This window comes from Ranitomeya variabilis, chromosome 4 (genome assembly GCF_051348905.1).
Source record: "Ranitomeya variabilis isolate aRanVar5 chromosome 4, aRanVar5.hap1, whole genome shotgun sequence".
Taxonomy (NCBI): Eukaryota; Metazoa; Chordata; class Amphibia; order Anura; family Dendrobatidae; genus Ranitomeya; species Ranitomeya variabilis.
This window is the reverse complement of record NC_135235.1, coordinates 712,436,690-712,456,799: the sequence shown is the minus strand read 5'-3', so window position 1 is coordinate 712,456,799 and position 20,110 is coordinate 712,436,690. Positions and strand designations below refer to the sequence as shown.

Genomic DNA, 20,110 nt, shown 5'->3' with positions numbered 1-20,110 from the left:
CATTTTTTGTGCAAATGTTGCGATTTTTTCCGCGAAAAAAATCGCATAGCGGAAAAAAAAGCAACATGTTCATTAAAAATGCGGAATTGCGGGGATTCCGCACACCTAGGGGTCCATTGATCTGCTTACTTCCCGCACGGGGCTGTGCCCACGATGCGGGAAGTAAGCAGATTATGTGCGGTTGGTACCCAGGGTGGAGGAGAGGAGACTCTCCTCCACGCACTGGGCACCATATAATTGGTAAAAAAATAAGAAATAAAATAAAAAACAGTCCTATACTCACCCTCGATGTCCGGCGCTGTGTTCCCGCCTCTGTGCTGCACGCTGGCTGGTTCCTGTAGCTGGTGTGCGCTGAAGGACCTCGCCGAATGACGTCACTGTCCTGTGATTGGTCGTGAGCGGTCATGTGACCGCTCACGTGACCGGACCGTGACGTCACGGAAGGTCCTGTGCGCACACGCCAGCTAGAGAAAGAGGAACGGACGCCGCTGAGGAGATGTCTGGGTGAGTATAAGCATTTTTTTATTTTTTTTATTATTTTTAACATTCTATCTTTTACTATAGATGCTGCATAAGCTGCATCTATAGTAAAAAGTTGGTCACACTTGTCAAACGCTATGTTTGACAAGTGTGACCAACCTGTCAGTCAGTTTTCCAAGCGATGCTACAGATCGCTTGGAAAACTTTAGCATTCTGCAAGCTAATTACGCTTGCAGAATGCTAAAAAAACGCGAAAAAAACGGAAAAAAAACGCAAAAAAAAAAATGCGGATTTCTTGCAGAAAATTTCAGGTTTTCTTCAGGAATTTTCTGCAAGAAATCCGCAACGTGTGCACATACCCTAAGAATCATAACTTCGTTAGGACTGAGCAGAAAATACAGAGACTGGAGGGGACCCAAGCAGCAATGGTATATTTGCTATTTTACAGTGTTTAGTTTTCTTCTTTCCATCTACTAATAAAACCTATATATTTAGGCCACAGACAACAAGCAGTTTCTCCCTCGGAGTCGGCAGCTGAATACGTTCCTCATAGACTCATCTTCCATAACGCTAATTCTCGTCTCATTTCCCGACCCTGGAATCGGCATTAGTAATACTGCAGGAGATATTCATTACATGGGACAGGAGAAATAACTACTTCATGATGAGGACGACATCTTCATCTTCTACTACGGCTCTAGAAACAGATTTGTCCAGAGTCGGTCACTGACTCCATCCCCACCGGCCTCTATATGGAGGTTTCCCGACAATACTGTGTGGAGGCCCCGTACTATGAGAGTAATACAGGTTTTCTTGGTTCCCGTCTTTCATAGTCGTTTGTATCTATCAGCGAAAAGGAACAAAACCATTGTGATTCTTATAAGGACAAACCAAAACACAAGGATTCTTAAAATATAACTTTTAATAAACAAAGTTAAAATGCAAAGTTCTAAAATTGAGGACAATACAATGAAAATAAGTAACAAGGGAACTAACTGACCCCTATCAAAAACCTTACTCCTATCCACTACCTATTTGCGGGGGTAGGCACCCTAAGTTTCTGCGGTTGGTGCCCCCGCTCCTCGAAGACTGGCCCTGTTGGCCCTACAAATACCCTATAATACCTAGAAAGGTAATGTCACAAATATGAACCCAAAAACCAAAATTATCATAAAAAATTAGCAAAAATAGTATAAATAAATAAGAAAAAATTAGAAAAAACAAACTAAACAGAAAAACTCAAAAATTGGTATTTAGCCCAAGCTGAAGACCCTAAATAGGGTGTTCACATATCATATATTTAATGGGGTACATAGCGGGAGAGATATTACACAGAACAACTCAAAAACAAGAGAGAGACCCTCAGATAGCAATAATACCAACATATCCCCCTCCCTGCATAGAGTAGAAAACCCCAATCACCACATCTGTAGTTACAATGGTCTGTAGATTTGTCCCTAAGCAAAAGTATCATAAAAAATAAACAAAAAATTGTATGAAAAACATAATATAAAAAATAATCAAAAACAAAAAAATGAAAAATAATTCAGTAACCAACAGCTTGGATGCCCCAATAAGGTATATAGACCAAATATCACTTTTTTTTGGGCCAATAGAGAGGGAAAATATTAATGTCCCATTTATGCACAAAACTCAGTTATGGGAAACCACTCAAATGACAATAATGCCTATATATGGATCTCACACAATGGTGAAATCAGCAAAAGCTAGATCCAAAAAAAAACCTCCTTTAATACATCGGCTGGTTCAAAAAAAGTCATTTCAAAGAGTGGAGACACCAGAGTATGATGCAATTCATTATCCCAAAGAGATGTATATATCATGTATCAAAAAAGTCATTCTGATGGCCATATCATATATAAACCAAATAAAGCGTATTTCACGCAGAGAAGAGGATATGGCCCGTCCACTACGTCGAGGTCCTTCAGTCCCGTTGTAAATATGGATCCAGCAGTCATATAAATAGCCACATATCATGCAGCAGAAGATAATCATTAAGCCATATCAAGCATATCGGTGCGGCAACCGTTTATCTGGCCATATCATATGCAGCAAAAATAGTCATTAGGCCATATTAGGCATTTTACTCATCTGATTCACAGAAGTCCTTTCACCAATGCTGCAGATATCGGTCCAGCCACCAACAGACATCTCCAAAGCGTAGTCATAAGGCCATATCGAACCCTTTACTCATCTGATGTAGAAAAAATCCTTCGACAACGCTGCAGATATCAGTCCAGCCATCAGAACATCTCCATCCAGGATAACATCCCTTATAATACCCAACGCGTTTCCCCCCCGTGGGAAAACCGGGGGTTCATCAGGGGGTAGTGACCGTCCAAACGATGCAGAGATATCTCTGCATCGTTTGGACGGTCACTATCTCTGCATCGTTTGGACGGTCACTACCCCCTGATGAACCCCCGGTTTTCCCACGGGGGGGAAACGCGTTGGGTATTATAAGGGATGTTATCCTGGATGGAGATGTTCTGATGGCTGGACTGATATCTGCAGCGTTGTCGAAGGATTTTTTCTACATCAGATGAGTAAAGGGTTCGATATGGCCTTATGACTACGCTTTGGAGAGGTCTGTTGGTGGCTGGACCGATATCTGCAGCATTGGTGAAAGGACTTCTGTGAATCAGATGAGTAAAATGCCTAATATGGCCTAATGACTATTTTTGCTGCATATGATATGGCCAGATAAACGGTTGCCGCACCGATATGCTTGATATGGCTTAATGATTATCTTCTGCTGCATGATATGTGGCTATTTATATGACTGCTGGATCCATATTTACAACGGGACTGAAGGACCTCGACGTAGTGGACGGGCCATATCCTCATCTCTTCTCTGCGTGAAATACGCTTTATTTGGTTTATATATGATATGGCCATCAGAATGACTTTTTTGATACATGATATATACATCTCTTTGGGATAATGAATTGCATCATACTCTGGTGTCTCCACTCTTTGAAATGACTTTTTTTGAACCAGCCGATGTATTAAAGGAGGTTTTTTTTTGGATCTAGCTTTTGCTGATTTCACCATTGTGTGAGATCCATATATAGGCATTATTGTCATTTGAGTGGTTTCCCATAACTGAGTTTTGTGCATAAATGGGACATTAATATTTTCCCTCTCTATTGGCCCAAAAAAAAGTGATATTTGGTCTATATACCTTATTGGGGCATCCAAGCTGTTGGTTACTGAATTATTTTTCGTTTTTTTGTTTTTGATTATTTTTTTATATTATGTTTTTCATACAATTTTTTGTTTATTTTTTATGATACTTTTGCTTAGGGACAAATCTACAGACCATTGTAACTACAGATGTGGTGATTGGGGTTTTCTACTCTATGCAGGGAGGGGGATATGTTGGTATTATTGCTATCTGAGGGTCTCTCTCTTGTTTTTGAGTTGTTCTGTGTAATATCTCTCCCGCTATGTACCCCATTAAATATATGATATGTGAACACCCTATTTAGGGTCTTCAGCTTGGGCTAAATACCAATTTTTGAGTTTTTCTGTTTAGTTTGTTTTTTCTAATTTTTTCTTATTTATTTATACTATTTTTGCTAATTTTTTATGATAATTTTGGTTTTTGGGTTCATATTTGTGACATTACCTTTCTAGGTATTATAGGGTATTTGTAGGGCCAACAGGGCCAGTCTTCGAGGAGCGGGGGCACCAACCGCAGAAACTTAGGGTGCCTACCCCCGCAAATAGGTAGTGGATAGGAGTAAGGTTTTTGATAGGGGTCAGTTAGTTCCCTTGTTACTTATTTTCATTGTATTGTCCTCAATTTTAGAACTTTGCATTTTAACTTTGTTTATTAAAAGTTATATTTTAGGAATCCTTGTGTTTTGGTTTGTTTTTGTAGTCTAGGATTCCATTGGTATTGTTTTTGGTTTTCTTTTGATTCTTATAAGGAGACAACACAAACCCCCTAAATATAACATTTTATAACAACCCCACAATCTGCGACTCTTCAGGGTAAATCGCTCTCTCACCATTGGATTAGAGCTGATACTATGAAGCTAAAGGGACTAAACAGACTTTCTGTCATCTCCATAAAGGGGCACTTTCCCGTGTTTGTCAGAACTGTCCGAGGATTATTAGAGATGATAGTTCCCCCAATTAGAAGGGACACCTGTGGATATTGGGGTCTTTACCTGCTACAGTTCTGGTGTGGAAACTCCACCCGCAGAGCCCCACTCCACATAGAGAATAATGGAGCCTCCAGCACCGACCTCCACCCGCAGAGCCGCACTCCACATAGAGAATAATGGAGCCTCCAGCACCGACCTCCACCCGCAGAGCCCCACTCCACATAGAGAATAATGGAGCCTCCAGCACCGACCTCCACCCGCACTCCACATAGAGAATAATGGAGCCTCCAGCACCGACCTCCACCCGCAGAGCCGCACTCCACATAGAGAATAATGGAGCCTCCAGCACCGACCTCCACCCACAGAGCCGCACTCCACATAGAGAATAATGGGGCCTCCAGCACCGACCTCCACCCGCAGAGCCGCACTCCACATAGAGAATAATGGAGCCTCCAGCACTGACCTCCACCCGCAGAGCCGCACTCCACATAGAGAATAATGGAGCCTCCAGCACCGACCTCCACCCGCAGAGCCGCACTCCACATAGAGAATAATGGAGCCTCCAGCACTGACCTCCACCCGCAGAGCCGCACTCCACATAGAGAATAATGGAGCCTCCAGCACCGACCTCCACCCGCAGAGCCCCACTCCACATAGAGAATAATGGAGCCTCCAGCACCGACCTCCACCCGCAGAGCCGCACTCCACATAGAGAATAATGGAGCCTCCAGCACTGACCTCCACCCGCAGAGCCGCACTCCACATAGAGAATAATGGAGCCTCCAGCACCGACCTCCACCCGCACTCCACATAGAGAATAATGGAGCCTCCAGCACCGACCTCCACCCGCAGAGCCGCACTCCACATAGAGAATAATGGAGCCTCCAGCACCAACCTCCACCCGCAGAGCCGCACTCCACATAGAGAATAATGGAGCCTCCAGCACTGACCTCCACCCGCAGAGCCGCACTCCACATAGAGAATAATGGAGCCTCCAGCACCGACCTCCACCCGCAGAGCCGCACTCCACATAGAGAATAATGGAGCCTCCAGCACCGACCTCCACCCGCAGAGCCGCACTCCACATAGAGAATAATGGGGCCTCCAGCACCAGGGCCGGCGTCAACACCCGGCCTAGCCGGGCAATTGCCGGGGCCCTGACGAGACAGGGGGGCCCACTCACACAGTCATAGAGCCATCTGGCTGCTTTAACCCTTTCTACCCTTTCAATTTGCGCTGGCACAAGCATCTTCTCACTGTCAGTGCAGGGCCAGGCACACATAGGGGTTAATTAAGGACACAGCCAGCGTGACATTGTGGGCGGAGAGTTCTCCTGCTCTGAATCTCCTGACTGTGTGCACTGCTGAACTTATCGGAGGAGACGGAGCTCCTACCAGCACCTGAGTGAGTGCCATGCTATATCGCTGTATGTTCTGACAGTCTGGGACTGGGTGACCTGGGGCGGCCATGGGCTGGGCGGCTGCAGCTGATATATATATACTACAGCAGCCTCCCAGCCCAGGCCCCCAGCACAGCCTGCATAGATACAGTGTATATAATATATATACAGGACAGGTGCTGGGGGCCTGGGCTGGGCGGCTGTTGAAGTATATACACTGCACAGTACCACTCCCCTGTATATATACACTGTACAGTACCACTCCTGTCCTGTATATATACACACTGCACAGTACCGCTCCCCTGTATATATACACTGCACAGTACCACTCCTCCTGTCCTGTATATATACACTGCACAGTACCACTCCTCCTGTCCTATATATATATATACACACTGCATAGTACCACTCCTCCTGTCCTGTATATATACACGGCACAGTACCACTCCTCCTGTCCTGTATATATACACTGCACAGTACCACTCCTCCTGTCCTGTATATATACACTGCACAGTACCACTCCTCCTGTCCTATATATATATATACACACTGCATAGTACCACTCCTCCTGTCCTGTATATATACACGGCACAGTACCACTCCTCCTGTCCTGTATATATACACTGCACAGTACCACTCCTCCTGTCCTGTATATATACACTGCACAGTACCACTCCTCCTGTCCTGTATATATACACTGCACAGTACCACTCCTCCTGTATATATAAACTGCACAGTACCACTCCTCCTGTATATATACACTGCATAGCACCACTCCTCCTGTATATATACACTGCACAGTACCACTCCTCCTGTCCTGTATATATACACTGCACAGTACCACTCCTCCTGTCCTATATATATATATACACACTGCATAGTACCACTCCTCCTGTCCTGTATATATACACTGCACAGCACCACTCCTCCTGTCCTGTATATATACACTGCACAGTACCCCTCCTCCTGTCCTGTATATATACACGGCACAGTACCACTCCTCCTGTCCTGTATATATACACTGCACAGTACCACTCCTCCTGTCCTGTATATATACACTGCACAGTACCACTCCTCCTGTCCTGTATATATACACTGCACAGTACCACTCCTCCTGTATATATAAACTGCACAGTACCACTCCTCCTGTATATATACACTGTACAGTACCACTCCTCCTGTATATATACACTGCATAGCACCACTCCTCCTGTATATATACACTGTACAGTACCACTCCTCCTGTATATATACACTGCATAGCACCACTCCTCCTGTATATATACACTGCACAGTACCACTCCTCCTGTATATATACACTGCACATTACCACTCCTCCTGTCCTGTATATATACACTGCATAGCACCACTCCTCCTGTATATATACACTGTACAGTACCACTCCTCCTGTATATATACACTGCACAGTACCACTCCTCCTGTATATATACACTGTACAGTACCACTCCTCCTGTATATATACACTGCACAGTACCACTCCTGTATATATACACTGCATAGCACCACTCCTCCTGTATATATACACTGTACAGTACCACTCCTCCTGTATAAAATAGATATAGAATCACTGCACTCAATAGATAAGTATGCTTTCAAGTGAATACATTTTATTTACGGTGGTGGATGAAGCGACAGTATTTTTGACGTTTCGGCCGAACTCCGGCCTTTATCACATAGTCGCTGGAAAAAATATAAAACAATATATACAGTCAGAATGTTTCATATACAAATATACAAGATATTTACAAAATATAAGAGAGCCAGTCTATCCAGGTTGATATGGGTGCAGATATGAAGATGCATCTAGGCTGGCAACATCCAAGAAAAAGACACTGGGTATCAGTAGTACAGGAATAGGTATAAAGCGTAAATGATTAAATCCAAATTAAATAAAATAAACATGGAGCATACCCTTTAAGGTCACCGAAAGGTTATTGGCACCGTTTATTGGGATATCTCAAATTGCTGATATACTTCCTGAAGGTGAAAGGAGAGGGGGAAGAATAGTTAAGAAGGTAGCCTAAATATCACTGGCCAAGTGTAACATTGAGAACAAGGACTTAGATGTAGTTTATGGTGGTGCGTCTCTCAATGATTTAATATGGCGTGACCGTGGGTGGAGGAAGGAAAAAAGAGAAGAAGAACCAAAAGGAGAAAAAAGGGGAAGAATATGCATATGTATATATATATGTACCAGTTTAGTGGATGATCCAGGAGGGGTTTGCAGCAAGCCAAAGGAGCGCTGTCCTGACTGTGGTGCTTGAGCTATAGTGGGCAAAGTTGTCAGGGTAAGTGGCATGTGATGGCGATGGAGTCGATTATTGGGTGAGCACTGAATGTGTGCAACAGTACTTACAAGAAATAGGAGGCGCAGTAGTCTTGCTGGAGCCACAGCGTGCTCGTGTAGTATATGCGTACTGCACTGGAGGAGGAACAGGAACGGCCAGCCAGAGGAGCGCTGTCCTGACCGTGAACACTGAGCTGTAGTAAGTGGAGTGGGTGAGGGTGAGAATGTGGCATGTACTGCCGCTTGTGTTTCAAAGGGTAGTAAAGGCGTACTTACTAGGATTGGTGGCGCAGTGGTCCTGCGGGCACAACGGCGTGCTGGTGCAGCGTGTGTGTTCTGCACCAGAGGAGGGATCCCTTTAATCCAGTGCCGTCCGGTCATGTGACCGGAAGTGAATGCGGCGCTATTGCGCCTGCGCCGGATCATAGCACAGGTGTCTATGGAGACCCGTGCCTGCACGTGTGGTGTAACACCACTCTCTGTCATGATGTAAAGCGTCATGGCGGTTTGCGGAGGGGGTATATAGCGCGCACGCGCTGGACTGTGCTAGCCAGGAATGTCTGCGCCTGCGTGGGTGACTGAGTCACTAAAGTGCTATATAAAAAAAGGGAGGAGGGCACTAGTAGATGGAGATAAAAGTGGGATATCCTTCTAGGGAGACTGCTAGTAATGTATACATAGTCATGGTAATAATACATAGTATTGTGGTAACAGTATATAGCTTAGTCGGCGGTTCATATACATGGAATGCTGATAGTATATATAGTAATTCACGGTCAGTACAATGAGGATGGTACCATATTCAATAGATAATTGAACAAACAAACAAAAATAAGTAAATAAGTAAATGAATTGGTAAACAATTGAAAATATAATAATACTAATCGGCATTTGTAGGAGTCCAAACAAAAGAAAATGGAAAATAAAAGAAAATAAAGGGGGGGGTTTAAAGGAAAAAGAGAAAAGAAAAAAGGAAAAAAGGGAAAAAAAAAAGGGGGATATAGGTTGGTCTTACCGCCCCAGAAGAAGGATGAAGAAACTGAGACATACGATTTTTCAAACGGTTTTTCAATGGGTCTAGGGAAAGAAATATATCAGATTAGCCAATCTATTTCTCGATTTAACCCTCTGGGGTGTAGGGTATCTAAGGTGTATATCCAATACGTTTCCCTTTGTTTTAATAAGCGGATGTGGTTACCACCTCTCTTTGGTCTTGGCACTTTTTCAATGATCTGGTATCTTAATTGAGATATGTTGTGTTTAGCCTCTTTAAAATGTGCTGGTAGGGGTAGCCATGTCTTACCACATCGAATAGTGGACTTATGTCCAGAAATACGGTCGCGTATGGCCTGGGTGGTCTCTCCCACGTAAAGCAATCCACATGGGCATTTTATTATGTATACCACAAAGTTTGTTTCGCATGTGAAGAAATCTTTGATAGGGTATGATTTGCCAGTTCGGGGGTGTACGACTTCATTGCCTTTAATGATATTTGAACAACTCATACAGTTTAGGCACGGAAAGGTGCCAGTTCTGCGAAGCCCTGTGAGGGTACGTGTGGATGTTCTGCTGTTCTGGCCTATGTCAGCCCTGACCACTCTGTCTTTAATATTTTGAGGTCTTCTGAGACACATTAAAGGTGGGTTTCTGAATATGGTGATGTTGGGATACGCTTTCGTGAGGAGAGGCCAATGTTTATGAATCAGATTGTGGACCTTGTTCATGGATGGATGATGGTCATGCACAAAAGGTAACCTAGGTGGTTTCGTGGTGGAAGGGTTGGTTACCGTATCATCGAGGGCCCTGGACATTTCCGTGGCTAGTAGTGTAGATGGATAATTCCTAGATTTGAATTTATCTGACATTTCCTGTAATCTGGATTTTCTAGTGGCACTATCGGATACAATTCTCGTAACCCTTTTGAATTGCGACCGTGGAAGACTATCCCTTGTGGATTTGGGGTGGCAACTGTCATAACGAAGGAGATTATTACAGTCAGTGGGCTTGGTGTAAATGTCGGTGGTTAATTTGCCCTGGGGGTCCTTCTGCACCCTTGTGTCTAGAAAGGTAATAGTCTCTGAATTATGAGAAAGTGTGAATTTGAGTTCTTCCCTGACGCTATTGAGGGTATTAAAGAAGGTGGATAGGCTACTGAGGTCTCCCAGCCAGATACAAAAGATGTCATCGATATAGCGGAGCCACACGATGGCATGCTGCTGAAATAATGGATTGGCGTAGATATGGTCACGCTCGAATCTGTCCATGTATAGATTAGCGTAGGCGGGGGCGACATTTGAGCCCATGGCGGTCCCGCACGTCTGGACAAAAAAATCGTCCTCAAAACGGAAGAAATTTTCTCTCAATACTAAGTTGAGAAGGTCGAGACACAATTCACGTGACCTTATGTCAGTGTTTGCTTCCTCCAGAGTTTGTAAAACTGCTTGTATACCCTTGTCGTGAGAAATAGATGTGTACAGACTGTTCACATCGAGAGTACAGAGGATGCTGGTTGATGGGACACTGTCCTGTATATATACACTGCACAGTACCACTCCTCCTGTATATATACACTGTACAGTACCACTCCTCCTGTATATATACACTGCATAGCACCACTCCTCCTGTATATATACACTGTACAGTACCACTCCTCCTGTATATATACACTGTACAGTACCGCTCCTCCTGTATATATACACTGCACAGTACCTCTCCCCTGTATATATACACTGCACAGTACCTCTCCTCCTGTATATATACACTGCACAGTACCGCTCCTCCTGTATATATACACTGCACAGTACCTCTCCCCTGTATATATACACTGCACAGTACCACTCCTCCTGTATATATACACTGTACAGTACCACTCCTCCTGTATATATACACCGCACAGTACCACTTCTCCTGTCCTGTATATATACACTGCAGAATTTACAATAGCTATCACTCATGTAAGAAGTGAAATCTGGCATTGTACTATACCTATATTTCTCCGCTGTATCTGGGCATCATGAATCGTGATATATTTTAAGGGGGGGGGGCCCACTGAGACTCTTTCGCCCGGGGCCCTCAAAAACCTGGAGCCGGCCCTGTCCAGCACTGACCTCCACCCGCAGAGCCGCACTCCACATAGAGAATAATGGAGCCTCCAGCACCGACCTCCACCCGCAGAGCCGCACTCCACATAGAGAATAATGGAGCCTCCAGCACTGACCTCCACCCACAGAGCCGCACTCCACATAGAGAATAATGGAGCCTCCAGCACCGACCTCCACCCGCAGAGCCGCACTCCACATAGAGAATAATGGAGCCTCCAGCACCGACCTCCACCCGCAGAGCCGCACTCCACATAGAGAATAATGGAGCCTCCAGCACTGACCTCCACCCACAGAGCCGCACTCCACATAGAGAATAATGGAGCCTCCAGCACCGACCTCCACCCGCAGAGCCGCACTCCACATAGAGAATAATGGTAGATGCTAGAGTGTATGGGCTGCTCCTTCCAGGTGTGACGTCATTTCCGGGGGCGTGTCCTATCGGGAGGGGGCGTGTTCTCCAAGGCGGCAAAGGAAAGCAGCATGACAGCTTCTGGACGCCATGGAGGTCAGTGGTTTCAGGGTGAAAAATGCTGCTTGCTGATCGCTATTGGGGGGAGGCCCTGTGGTGGTCGACCTACTTGTCTGTGTGGGGAGTGACCCGTGGTGGGATTTTGGGGGGCTCCGCTGTTGCTGGCTATTGTGGGGGACCCCTGAAGTAGGATTTTGGGGGTCTCTGCTGCTGCTGGCTATTGTGGGGGACCACTGCGGTGGGATTTTGGGGGGCTCCGCTGCTGCTGGCTATTGTGGGGGACCCCTGCTGTGGGATTTTGGGGGGCTCCGCTTCTGCTGGCTATTGTGGGGGACCCCTGTGGTGGGATTTTGGGGGGCTCCGCTGCTGCTGGCTATTGTGGGGGACCCCTGTGGTGGGATTTTGGTGGGCTCCGCTGCTGCTGGCTATTTTGGGGGGCTCCGCTGCTGCTGGCTATTGTGGGGGACCCCTGCTGTGGGATTTTGGTGGGCTCCGCTGCTGCTGGCTATTGTGGGGGACCCCTGCTGTGGGATTTTGGGGGGCTCCGCTGCTGCTGGCTATTGTGGGGGACCCCTGTGGTGGGATTTTGGGGGGCTCCGCTTCTGCTGGCTATTGTGGGGGACCCCTGTGGTGGGATTTTGGGGGGCTCCGCTGCTGCTGGCTATTGTGGGGGACCCCTGCTGTGGGATTTTGGGGGGCTCCGCTGCTGCTGGCTATTGTGGGGGACCCCTGTGGTGGGATTTTGGTGGGCTCCGCTGCTGCTGGCTATTGTGGGGGACCCCTGTGGTGGGATTTTGGGGGGGCTCCGCTGCTGCTGGCTATTGTGGGGGACCCCTGCTGTGGGATTTTGGGGGGCTCCGCTGCTGCTGGCTATTGTGGGGGACCCCTGTGGTGGGATTTTGGTGGGCTCCGCTGCTGCTGGCTATTGTGGGGGACCGGTGTGGTTTTGGGGGGCTCCGCTGCTGCTGGGTATTGTGGGGGATCCCTGCGGTGGGATTTTGGGGGGCTCCGCTGCTGCTGGCTATTGTGGGGGACCGGTGTGGTTTGGGGGGCTCCGCTGCTGCTGGCTATTGTGGGGGATCCCTGCGGTGGGATTTTGGGGGGCTCCGCTGCTGCTGGCTATTGTGGGGGACCCCTGCGGTGGGATTTTGGGAGGCTCCGCTGCTGCTGGCTATTGTGGGGGACCCCTGCGGTGGGATTTTGGTGGGCTCCGCTGCTGCTGGCTATTGTGGGGGACCCCTGTGGTGGGATTTTGGGGGGACCTGCTGCTGCTGGCTATTGTGGGATTTTGTGGGGGGGGGACTGCTGCTGTCTGTTGTGGTGGACTTCTGTGGTAGGCGACCTGCTTGTGTGAGGGGGGCTGCAGGCTATTGGGGGACCCCTGACCTGCTTGTGGGGGGGCGACCTGCTGCATGCTATTGGGGGTGACCCATTTTAGTGGGGGGTGACCTGCTGCTGGCAATTGGGGGGACCCCTGTTGTGGGATTTAGGGGTGACCTGCTGCTTATGGGGTGACTTGTTTGGGGTGGGAGACCTGCTGCTGGCTATTGGGGTGACCCCTATGGTGGGACCCCTGTGGTGTGATTTGGGGGCGACCTGCGTGCGGGGGACCCATTTTAGTGAGGGTGACCTGCTTATGGTTGGGTTTGGGGAGGCGACCTGCTTGTGGAGGGGTGACCTGCTGATGGCTATTGATGGGCCCCTGTGGTGGGGTTTGGGGGTGACCTGCTGGCTATTGAGGGGGACCCCTGTGGTGGGGTTTGGAGGTGACTTGCTGCTTACGGGGTGGACCCCTTTTAGTGGGGGCGACCTGCTGCTGGCTATTGGGGAGACCCTGGTGGTGGGGTTTGAGGGCGACATGCTTGTGGTCGGGTTTTGGGAGGGCGTGACCTGCTGTCTATTGGGGGGGACCCTTGTGGTGGATGTGGGAGGAGACCTGCTGCAAGCTATTGGGGGACCCCTGTGGTGGGATGTGGGGGGTGACCTGCTTGTGGTGGGATGTGGGGAGGCGACCTGCATGTGAGGGGTGACCTGCTGCAGGCTATTTGGGGGACCCCTGTGGTGAGATTTGAGGGCGACCTGCTAGTGGGGAGGCGACCTGCTTGTCGTTGAATGTGGGGAGGCGACCTGCTTGTCGTTGAATGTGGGGAGGCGACCTGCTTGTCGTTGAATGTGGGGAGGCGACCTGCTTGTCGTTGAATGTGGGGAGGCGACCTGCTTGTCGTTGAATGTGGGGAGGCGACCTGCTTGTCGTTGAATGTTGGTAGGCGACCTGCTTGTCGTTGAATGTGGGGAGGCGACCTGCTTGTCGTTGAATGTGGGGAGGCGACCTGCTTGTCGTTGAATGTGGGGAGGCGACCTGCTTGTCGTGGAATGTGGGGAGGCGACCTGCTTGTCGTTGAATGTGGGGAGGCGACCTGCTTGTCGTTGAATGTGGGGAGGCGACCTGCTTGTCGTTGAATGTGGGGAGGCGACCTGCTTGTCGTTGAATGTGGGGAGGCGACCTGCTTGTCGTGGAATGTGGGGAGGCGACCTGCTGCTGGCTATTGGGGGGATCCCGTGGTGGGATTTGGGGACGACCTGCTGCTTACAGATGGAACCCTTTTATTGGGGGGTGACCTGCTGCTTACTGGGGGATCCCTTTTATTGGGGGGTGACCTGCTTATGGGTTGGGTTTGGGGGGGCTGAAGAGGGTTTAAGCTGGGTGGGGGGTGGACATCGAAGGGGGTGTGTGCTGGGTGGGGGGGTCCACGTCCGATGGGGGTTTGTGCTGGGTGGGGGGGTCCACGTCTGATAGGGGTTTGTGCGGGGTGGGGGGTCTGCATCTGGGGGTTTCTGCTGGGTGGGGGGTTCCGCGTCCGGTGGGGGTTGTACGTCCGATGGGGGTTTGTGGGGGTTGGACGTCCGATGGGGGTTGGACGTCCGATGGGGGTTTGTGCTGGGTGGGGGGGTCCACGTCTGATAGGGGTTTGTGCGGGGTGGGGGGTCTGCATCTGGGGGTTTCTGTTGGGTGGGGGGTTCCGCGTCCGGTGGGGGTTGTACGTCCGATGGGGGTTTGTGGGGGTTGGACGTCCGATGGGGGTTGGACGTCCGATGGGGGTTTGTGGGGGTTGGACGTCCGATGAGAGTTTAAGCTGGGGTGGCGTTCGATTGGAGGGGGTGTCTGATGGGATTTATGGTTGGGGCAGGGGGCGTCATATTTGGATTTACGCTTGAGGGGAGGGAATGTCTGGTGGGCTTTGGATTTATCCTGTGGGGTCCGCCGGTTAATGTGAGGTGGAGGTTTCTGACTGGGGGAGCAAGGTTATGCTGTGTGGCCCGCTGGTTAATGTGAGGTGCAGGTTTCTGACTGGGGGAGCGAGGTTATGCTGTGTGGCCATCTGGTTGTTGTGGGGGGGGGGGGGGGCTAATGCTTCATTGGGGTACACCAAAAAAAATATGAGTGTATGCTGCTTATGCTATGCAAAAAAAAATTTAGGTATTTCCCTGTAGAGGAGGCCACACCACCAACTGGCACGAAGCTAATCCTTTTTAGCTTAATGTCAGTAGGAGGCAGACATGGGTCTGGACCACCCAGCCCAGTTTCTGACTTAGGTTTTGGGGGTTTTTTTTATTAACGATTTTCCTTTTTCTTTTTCTTTTTTTTTCAGATACGGCTTTTGAGGGTGACAGTGGAATTGTCACTCTAATCTCCCACCTAGAATTGTCACTACCGTATCATCTGTGGTCTATGAGGCAAGGCCCTGACACATCAAGAGTGTTTGTGGTTCCCCAGAGGACGATCCATGCCACGAATCCCCCTACCCTCTCGCCCCCCTAGAGCCAGATAGAGTAGGGAGGGAAGACTAATCCGTTATGTGCCAGCCGCCGAAAGGTCTGCGTCCAGGTTATTCCATGCCCATCTTCATCATCGGTCTGTGAAGAATGATGTGTGATCTTCAGGACACATACATCCTACCAGGCAGTGAGGGGGCTACTTTAAAAAAAAAAAATGGAAAGGACAGGACAAGTATGTCCTAGTTTGCCCCTGAGCAATATGGACGTCTCCTGGGGAAACCTTCCTATTCATGCAGCCTCCATGTTTTCCAGAGGCTCCTGTGACCCTGCTCTTAAAATATCCAGGCTTCGGTCTAGGCCTTCTCTGGTGGCCGGTCCACACCGCCAGTGCCCTGAACAATCATGCACGCCAACTTTCTAGTGTGTCCTACTCTGCACCTATCAGTTTAAGAGTACTTCGCTTCTGCAACAGAGGACTAAAGTCTGCCTCCCAAGAGATCTGCTGTTCAATTTTGGTTGTTTTGGAAATGTTCTGTCCAAAAAAACGACGGGACAACTCTCCGACCCGCCAGAAAAAGACGAGACCTTCCTTTAGGCCAACCCCCTCCTGGCATCCATGAACCCACCGGCACTGGTCTGCTAGGCCTGGATCTAGCAGACTCTCTTTGACATGATGGGGCGTTCCCACCTTGGATGTTTCTCAGGGTCGGCTGCCGTGTCCTTCACAATTCAAGGCCGTTATTATGATCTCTGGTCTGGGACACCGAAACCTCAGACATTGGAGGCAGGGGGGGGGGGCAGAGCCACATACCAAACCGACAGTCCAGCCCGCATGCACCAACAGCATATTACAGTTTTAAAATACTGTAGAAATGCATAAAATGAAACAAGCAAGGGCATAAAGTTATTCAATGCAAAAAAATGCAGTTTTATAAAATTAGAAATGTTTCTATATCTAATGGTAAAATGATATTTATCCAGTATTTCTATAAGTAAAAGTCTGAGATTTCTGTGGGAAATGGTCATTTGTTCCTCTTAAACCAGTTCTGAATGTAAATAAAACATTGCTCTGAAGTCTCCACATTGTGTTTTCGCCTTTCATTTCATGCGCAGGGCAGGACAAGCCCATGATGTATCTGTGTAACACATGTAAGGTGCTATAATAACAGCCTTAGGCTGGTTTCACACCAGCGTTCGGCAGGGCTGCGGATGGCAGCCTTCTTCCTCCGTTAAGGCTACTTTCACACTAACGTCGCTTGCTGTACGTCTCAATGCGTAGTTTTGGAGAAAAAACGCATCCTGCAAAGTTGCCTGCATGATGCGTTTTTTCTCCATAGACTTTCATTAGCAACACATTGGGACGGATTGCCACACGTCGCATCCGTCGTGCGACAGATGCGTCGTGTTTTGGCGGACCGTCGGCACAAAAAAAGTTCCATGTAACGTTTTTTTGTGCGTCGAGTCCGCCATTTTCGACCGCGCATGTGTGCCTGAACTCCGCCCCCTCCTCCCCGGAACTCACAATGGGCCACGGATGCGTTGTAAAACTGCCTCCGCTGCCCACGTTGTTCTACATAAAACATACTGTCCGTCGGGCCGACGGTTTGCGACGGCCCGTACCGACTGACTAGTGTGAAAGTAGCCTAAGCCCCGCTCACTGCCACAATTCTTCATTCAGTTCCGCCTACGTCTGCATGCGTCCTGCATACCCTATCTTTAATATTGGGTACGCAGGCCAAGCGGATGCCTCCGCATGCGTTGTTTTAACGCGCCGACTGCAATAAAATGCAACATGTTGCGTTCGACGCAGTTCAGCGCATCTTTAAAATGAGGCATGCCTGCGTAACCAATGTTAGATAGGGGATGCATGCAGACTTAGGCGGAGCTGAAGGAAGAGGCGCAGCAGTGGGCGGGGCTTAATGGAGGAAGAAGGCTGCCGAACGCTGGTGTGAAACCTGCCTGAGACAGGTAAGCCACCTTTGAAACAATGTTCACATGTACAAGCTCTTAGCCCCTTTGTGGCGGGGCCAATTTTTTAAAATCTGACCAGTGTCACTTTATATAGTAATAACTCTGGAATGCTTCAACATCCCATTGATTTTGAGATTAATTTTTTTTTTTCGTGTTATATTAGACTTTATGATAATGGTAAACTTGAGTTGATATGTTTTGCTTTATTTTGTAAAAAAATCAGAAATTTTACAAATTTTAAAAAATATAAATTTTTAATGATTTTCCCTTTAAGGCGGGAGTCACACTAGAGAGGAATACGGACGAGTGCTATGCGAGAAAAAAATCGCATAGCACTCGAACCAATGTTAATCTCCCATCACTTTTTTTTCAAGGCCGTATATGTGCGAGTGAAATTGCAGTATGCTGTGATTTGCACCGTATATCAGCTGAGACTCGCCAATGAAAGTCTATTTGTGCAAGAAAAACTCGCACCACACGGGCCATCAGTGTGACTTGCGAGAAATACGCAACAGTGTCCTTTGAAAGGCCCGACAATTCAGGTGCAGTGTACAGTAAAATCACACTGACAGGTTACAATAGAATAGATATATACACACAGTATAGGTGTATTTAAAATCTAAAGAGATACACTACAGACCAAAAGTTTGGACACACCTTCTCATTTAAAGATTTTTCTGTATTTTCATGACTATGAAAATTGTACATTCACACTGAAGGCATCAAAACTATGAATTAACACATGTGGAATTATATACTTAACAAAAAAGTGTGAAACAACTGAAATTATGTCTTATATTCTAGGTTCTTCAAAGTAGCCACCTCTTTCTTTGATGACTGCTTTGCACACTCTTGGCATTCTCTTGATGAGCTGCAAGAGGTAGTCACTGGGAATGATTTTCACTTCACAGGTGTGCCCTGTCAGGTTTAATAAGTGGGATTTCTTGCCTTATAAATGGGTTTGGGACCATCAGTTGTGTTGTGCAGAAGTCTGGTGGATACACAGCTGATAGTCCTACTGAATAGACTGTTAGAATTTGTATTATGGCAGGAAAAAAGCAGCTAAGTAAAGAAAAACGAGTGGCCATCATTACTTTAAGAAATGAAGGTCAGTCAGTCCGAAAAATTGGGAAAACTTTAAAAGTGTCCCCAAGTGCAGTGGCAAAAACCACCAAGCGCTACTAAGAAACTGGCTCACATGAGGACCGCCCCAGGAAAGGAATACCAAGAGTCACCTCTGCTTCTGAGGATAAGTTTATCCGAGTCACCATCCTCAGAAATCGCAGGTTAACAGCAGCTCAGATTAGAGACCAGGTCAATGCCACACAGAGTTCTAGCAGCAGACACATCTCTACAACAACTGTTAGGGCTTGTTTCCATTTGCGAGAAACACATCCGTATCTCGCATGTGGAAACCAAGCTGTGGCGCCGGCACTTTGGAGCGGAGCGTGCAGCTCCATGTGTTCCTATGCGGCCGCACGCTCCGCTCTGGAGTGCAGGTGCTACAGCTTGGTTTCCACATGCGAGATACGGACGTGTTTCTCGCAAATGGAAACAAGCCCTTAAGATGAGACTTTGTGCAGCAGGCCTTCATGGTAAAATAGCTGCTAGGAAACCACTGCTAAGGACAGGCAACAAGCAGAAGAGACTTGTTTGGGCTAAATAACACAAGGAATGGACATTAGACCAGTGGAAATCTGTGCTTTGGTCAGATGAGTCCAAATTTGAGATCTTTGGTTCCAACCACCGTGTCTTTGTGCAACACAGAAAAGGTGAACGGATGGACTCTACATGCCTGGTTCCTACCGTGAAGCATGGAGGAGGAGATGTAATGGTTTGGGGGTGCTTTGCTGGTGACACTGTTGGGGATTTATTCAAAATTGAAGGCATACTGACCCTGCATGGCTACCACAGCATCTTGCAGCGGCATGCTATCCATCCTATTTGCGTTTAGTTGGACCATCATTTATTTTTCAACAGGATAATGACCCCAAACACACCTCCAGGCTGTGTAAGGGCTATTTGACCAAGAAGATGAGTGATGGGGTGCTACGCCAGATGACCTGGTCTCCACAGTCACCAGACCTGAACCCAATCGAGATGGTTTGGGGTGAGCTGGACCGCAGAGTGAAGGCAAAAAGGGCCAACAAGTGCTAAGCATCTCTGGGAACTCCTTCAAGATTGTTGGAAGACCATTCCCGGTGACTACCTCTTGAAGCTCATCAAGAGAATGCCAAGAGTGTGCAAAGCAGTCATCAAAGCAAAACGTGGCTACTTTGAAAAACCTAGAATATAAGACATATTTTCAGTTGCCTTACACTTTTATTAAGTATATAATTCCACATAGTTTTGATGCCTTCAGTGTGAATGTACAGTTTTCATAGTCATGAAAATACAGAAAAATCTTTAAATGAGGTGTGTCTAAACATTTGGTCTGTACTGTCTGTGTGTATGTATGTGTATATATAT

The 20,110-nt window shown here is 47.7% G+C and overlaps 1 protein-coding gene and 1 long non-coding RNA gene across 6 annotated transcripts in view; one reads left to right on the top strand and one right to left on the bottom strand.

Moving 5' to 3' along the window:
- LOC143766547 (uncharacterized) overlaps positions 1-20,110 on the bottom strand; it is a 58,042-nt gene that overhangs the window by 32,461 nt on the left and 5,471 nt on the right. Inside the window, exon 1 of one of the 5 annotated variants that reach the window (XM_077254314.1) lies at positions 4,970-5,038. The exons of 3 other annotated variants lie outside the window; for them this stretch is intronic. The gene's annotated coding sequence lies outside the window, so the exon portion shown is untranslated. One more of the 5 variants, XM_077254311.1, reaches the window with a different exon arrangement.
- LOC143766558 (uncharacterized) lies at positions 11,850-16,744 on the top strand. The gene is made up of 2 exons (XR_013213595.1): positions 11,850-11,929; positions 15,544-16,744. It is a non-coding gene; the product is annotated as an uncharacterized LOC143766558 (long non-coding RNA).